This window comes from Acanthopagrus latus, chromosome 7 (genome assembly GCF_904848185.1).
Source record: "Acanthopagrus latus isolate v.2019 chromosome 7, fAcaLat1.1, whole genome shotgun sequence".
Taxonomy (NCBI): domain Eukaryota; kingdom Metazoa; phylum Chordata; class Actinopteri; order Spariformes; family Sparidae; genus Acanthopagrus; species Acanthopagrus latus.
This window is the reverse complement of record NC_051045.1, coordinates 21,326,676-21,332,675: the sequence shown is the minus strand read 5'-3', so window position 1 is coordinate 21,332,675 and position 6,000 is coordinate 21,326,676.

Sequence of the window (6,000 nt, the reverse complement as noted above, 5' to 3'; positions counted from 1 at the left end):
GGTATAATTTTATCTCAATATTAAATTTGTAGGCGTGACAGTTATATGACCTTAGCATTAGCTTCGCAACGGAAAAAGGTGGTGAGCTAACAGCAGTCATGGATTAAGTGTTTTGCCATCACATTGTTTTTTTTTTTTTTTTCTGAAATTAACTTTATACACTAAAGTGCAATGTAGTCAATTGGATTGAAACAAGCATGCATTTGAAGTATTTCCCTCAAACACAGAAGGCTCCAGAGCCACAGTGTGATCCTGCAGAGGAACAAACTGACATGTTTACTTCCCCGTGGTGATTGTCACCAACAGGACAAGCGGATTCAGTGGTTGTTTACCTGTTACACAACACATGCTGTGTTTTCAAAATGAAGAGCCTTCAAGTTTCTGGGTTTTGGTTTGTTTGTACCTTGGAGTACCTTGGAGGAAGTTTCTGAAGAGGCTGCTGGTTGTTTTTCTGTCCTCCCTCACCAAGCTAGGGGGAAAAAAGGGGGGGATCAGAGCTTTTTATTCCAAATCGCAATCAATTTAAAGGGGGAGGAATACAAATACTCTTGAATGTGATTTCTCTTCTATGTGGCTGCTTCATAAATGCAGGAAGCATAATGCAATTACTTACTGCGATAACAAATAATAATACACCACAGGGGGCAGGAGGAGAGGCTGCTCTCACTTCATTTTTTCCTCCCTTTGTTTTAATTCCCTTTCTTCTCTGTCGCTTATTTCGCCCCATGGAAGTCGTGACAGAAAGAATCAAACGGCTCTTTCAAGTCATCTCAGTGTTATCTCGAACATGAAAGACATCATTTATTTAAAACTAAAGCATTATCTATTCCTGATTCCCACAGAGTATGTACCAAAAAAGGCTGATTTTCTTCCCAGCTCACAAAAGAGTTACACCACCTTTTTTCTTCCTCTCAGTGCAGAGTTAATTACCGTAATGCCTGTGACAGGAAAGGCTTCGGCCCTTGTCAGCATTCTGTTTGGGCAGCGTCCCAGGAACCCGCCACACACTGCATTGTGCTGCTACGTTTTAGAAATCATGAATGTTGAAACACAAGTTTTTCCTATGTTTGTCTTCCAAAGTTGACGGAAGTGAACACATTTGTTCCCAATCAGCTCTCCCTACCTTGGACAGCTCCACGGGGGGAAACTGTCCAGCCATCTGAGGAGATTGAAAGTTTAATATAAACACAGTATCCGTGCCAGAACGATCATCACTGAAGAGGCCTCCAGCTCCCAAAGCTTTCCTAAAAGATGCAATAAAGTAAACGGTAGTAGTTGTGATTAAAGGAAAGAAAAGAAAATGATGTCCACTGGGCAGCGTCGTATTAGATCTACAGGCTGCAGTTGTGCACAAAAAGGTCGACCAGAGTCTGCCAAGCAGGGTCAGACGATGATACAGACCTATCCCGTTATAAGCCAACCTGACTGAGGGAGATACTTAGTGGAACAGATGGCCGGCTGGTGAAGCTTGCCAACGAAGGGGAAGCAAAAAGTGAAAAAAGAGAGAGAGAGAGAAGCAGCCGAGCAAAAAGAAAACAACAGCACTCTGTACACAGAAATGCACCAAGGAGCCGGAAGGGAATAGAGCAGAATTACACAGGGACAGCACAGGTAGTGGTGTGAGACTGTTATGTGGTGGGTGACACTCATTTGTTGATGTTAGCAGACTCTAAGCTAATGTTAGCTAGCGTGTTACACTGTTGGCACTGTAGGGGAACTGAAGAGAGAGCATTAACTTCCCCGTAAACAGAAATAAACGTCGACTGTGCAAGCAGATGGTTATGACCCATGATAACGTTTCTTGTCAGGCAGCGACCTCGAGTGACCGCAGTTGTTATCAAGGCAGCAAAGGAGGAAGTCGGGCGGGGTCGGATTGTGGCAGTCTGCATGAGGAGGAGGTCGGTCCACATGCACACATTGACAATACAAAGAGATTAATGAATGTAAATTGCTCCACACAGCAACCCTTACACTAACCTGTAACAGCTGTGGGGTCAGAGTGCAGGAGAACAAAGACGCTTTACACACAGCCAAGACACTTGGCAGAAATGGAGGCGGCATCCTACAAGTTCTATATGCGTATCGTGTCGCAGGTCAGGCTGAGGCAGAGATACTCTCTTAGGTCAAAAAAATGATTCACTGCAGCTTTATCAGTTTATTGCTTGTATTGGATCTGACATAAGGCCTCTCAACAAGAGTCTGTTTTTACATAAAGGAGCATATGGCAGAGCTGATAAGTGAGCAACCCAGCCGACACGTGATTTCCTCTCTCTGCTGCACCACACACACACTCACACACACACACACACACACACACACACGAATGGGTGAGGAAGAATAAAAACAGCGGGCACAGACCTTGAAAGAGTGGATGATACTGATGGTGAGATAATAACCTCAGGCTCATGGCGGCATTAACAAACTTTTCTCACAGCTACATTTTGATTTGCTGTAGCGGTGAAAAGCACAGGTGGAACTAATTTTGTTAACAATGACTCTGTTTCCTCGAGTTTCCATGTAAGCAGCGCTCGTTATCTGTATTTAGTTAGTGGCTGGTTAGTGGCATGTTTCCACTAATCATGAAAATTCAACAAAAATAAGCTTTTTAACTTTATCTTTTCACACCTCCACTGTAATCTTTGTGTAACGTCACCAAGCTGTGCGTTGTGGGTCACTCCTTCGAGAAAAGTTTGCAGAGGTGCAGATTTAAGGACAGTGTGCATAAAACGTCCAAAAAGTCAAAAGGAGAGCCCTTGAATGCGCAGCGGGAAAGCTGTGGGCCCTCGCCCTCTCAGCAGGGGAGGAGCGGCTCCTCTGTGCCTCATGAATTGCATTGTGGGACAGTTGGCGTGAATCAGCAGAAGGCTGAATAATCAGACAGATTCCGGGCCCACAGTAACAACCACTAGCATGTCAGTCTGTGTTGTTTCTCAGTGTGAACACACAGCATTCTTAAAATCTGCCTCAGAAAGGAATAGATCAGTGGACTATTGCACGGTGAGTGGCTCCATCTAGTGTACACATGAGGTCAGCGCGGGGGGGATTCAAACTGCCTCGGTGTCTGGTCGACTCTCTGAGATTGTGTTTGATTGCTGTCACCTTCTTGAGTGTTCTCAAGACATGAACAAGTTGTAACTACATCATGTGAATGCAGCGTGACGGCCACGTGCTTTCAGATGTTCCGAGGATTGGGCCTAGCTGGAGGTAGAGGCCATGAATACTTGTTTTGGTAATCATACTAGCTACAAGGGAATCTTCTCTGATGTAAAGTTTGCTTGTAGTTGGCACCTACATTATGTCTGACAAACTGTTACACAGAAACTTTGGGGGGTTACCAAATTGCCCAAAATGCTAATCTCTACACAATGTTGCTTTAAAGCTGTAATCTGATCAGTTGTCTCCAGTGATGTCACTCAGCGGCAAAGCGGCATTGTAGGTAATGTAGGCACCAGGTTTTGAAAAGCAGTCAGTGGTCTAATGGTATAGCACTCCTATAAAACTAACAGACAATTTAGGAACACATGACAAAATCGGTACTGTAGAACCAGAGATGTCCCCTTTTATATTCTTTCTTTTCAGACCCTAGTGCCTACATTACCCATAATGCAACCACTGAGTGACATCATTCATTTATCAGAGTGATTTATCAGATCAAGGCTTTATACTACTTTTTGCACATATGTAGTAGTACTCCCCAAGACCTGTAAACACACTTTCATGATGAAAATTGGTGGAGTTATCCTTTAAGAATATGTCAAGTCACCACTGACACTGTACAACAGCCAGAAGCTTCTGTGCTGTTATTGTAACCTATAAAATCATTTCCTGTTGAAAATACAGTGTGAATGCTGAAATGGCCAAATTGTATATCGTACAGTATAACCTGCAAGTGTCTATTTGAGATATTTACCTTAACAGCTGATGAATTTTACTAAATTAAACTAAATTACTCATGAAGCAAGTCTAATTAAATTGAGTGTTAAATTAAATTACTCTAAGTTATTCACCGAATTAATTCAAGCATTAAAATAATTTCAATGAATGAATATAAATGTCGGCAATCTGTGTTGATAATTGCCTTTTGAATTGCAAATTCGGTTTGCTGAGAAGTTAATCACAGTCAGTCAGCGATAAATAAAGCTGTACGTCATTGAGTTTTACGGAACCAAATGTAATTTTGGCTGCATTACACAATAAAATCAAAGCACTGCTGTCCTGTCCTGCTGCTCGTTCTCTTGGTGAGGAAAGATCACCAGAATCTGACTTGAGAGGTGAAGAAAACATGTGAGAGAGAGAAAGAGAATGAAAGAAAGGGGAATCTGGCCGAGACTCAGAGCTTGTTCCAATTTCCTGAACAGCCAGCAACGTCCATCTTCTCCTGTCACTCCGCAGACATCAGACATCGATCACACACGCACATGCACATGTGCACAAACGCCTTTCTTTCATCTGTGCCGACGTTTATTCTATTCTCTGCAGAGAAGCTGTTTCTGGCCACCTTGCTGCACACACACCTCTGGTTTCAGAGATATCGACAACATCAACAAATGAAAAGGAGAGAGTTCAGAGAGAGAAAAGAAAAAATAACTTAAAAGAAGAGAAGAAGAAGAGGGGCTTGCACATTACTTGGACGGTCCCAAAATAGCAGGTTGTAGAGGACAGAGCAACTTGCAGAGTCATGGACATGGAGAAAATGGAGAAGCATCAATAGAGGAGGGGGGGATGGGTGGAGGAGATGGAGACAGCCATAAATAAATGAGGAGACTGAAAGGGAAAGAAGAGTTGTCATTGCTTTGGGTTGTTTATGGAAGTTTTCACTTTGCAGAGCTACATACTGGACCCACATCACTAGGACAGATTCCTCCTTCTGTCCTTGGTTCTGCCATAATGATAATCACTATGTTTCTCCTCAGTGTCCCACTAACAGAAACTCTTCCAAGCAGCACATCAGCTTCATTTAACTGGAACATATATCAAGGGGAAAACAGTCAAAGGCAAACCTGTATAAATCAAGAGATGCACGCATGATAAGGTCTTGAATATAATCTGTTGCTAACTTAATTGTACCTACGTACATTATAATCCGCTTGCACCCTTATGTTGGAACTCAGAGAGTCTGAGAAATTTTTGGCACACAAGTTGCGGAGTCTTCATCGTGTGACGCTAAAATATGGCTGCCAAAGTAAACACCAGCGGATGATAATGTGCGTATGTGTGACATGTATTTCATGGCTTACATGATCCATTTCCTTCTCTCTTCTTTGTCACCCAAGCGCTGGAAACAGCTGTCAAAGTGTTGTTTAAAAGCTTTAAACCATAAAATGCAGAACAACTTCCTTTTGCGATCATGTTCTCCCACGTTCCAACTCGACACAGATGAACACAGTCGGAGGAGCAATTTCAGGACTCAGGAGGTGGAATCATCTGAGGAGCACGTGAATGCAGCATTACTGTGTGGAATTGGGGTTGACCTTTAAACGGCTACAAAAACAAGCTTCTATTATAGGTCAAATTCTTCTGTTTATACCAATTACATTTTTTCATTTTTATCTACTTCAATGCGTATTTATATGCTGATGATACAATCTTGCAATGTTCTGCTGACTCTGCTGACCTACCTGCAGACAATCTGCACTAAGTGATCTTGAACTTGGTCCGAATGCACAGAAAACTTAGTTTATGATGTTGTCCAGAGAAAGAAACCAACATTGAGAGAAATAGAATATAGATACCATGATATCTGGATCGATGAAATTTACAGTCAGATATCATATTAATAAAGGTTGTCTCCAAATTGCAACAAATTGGGTTATTTATATAGAAACTGAGCTAAAATTCCAGTGGGTTGTAGGAAAAGTTGTGACAGCTGTCTTCTTCTCTGTAATGGATCATGGTGATAGGCATGACTCTGCTTTACACCCTTAAGCCCTTGGACGCTGTTTATAATTCTGCACTTAGGTTATTACTGGTGATGCCTATAGCACTCATCGTTGTGCAGTG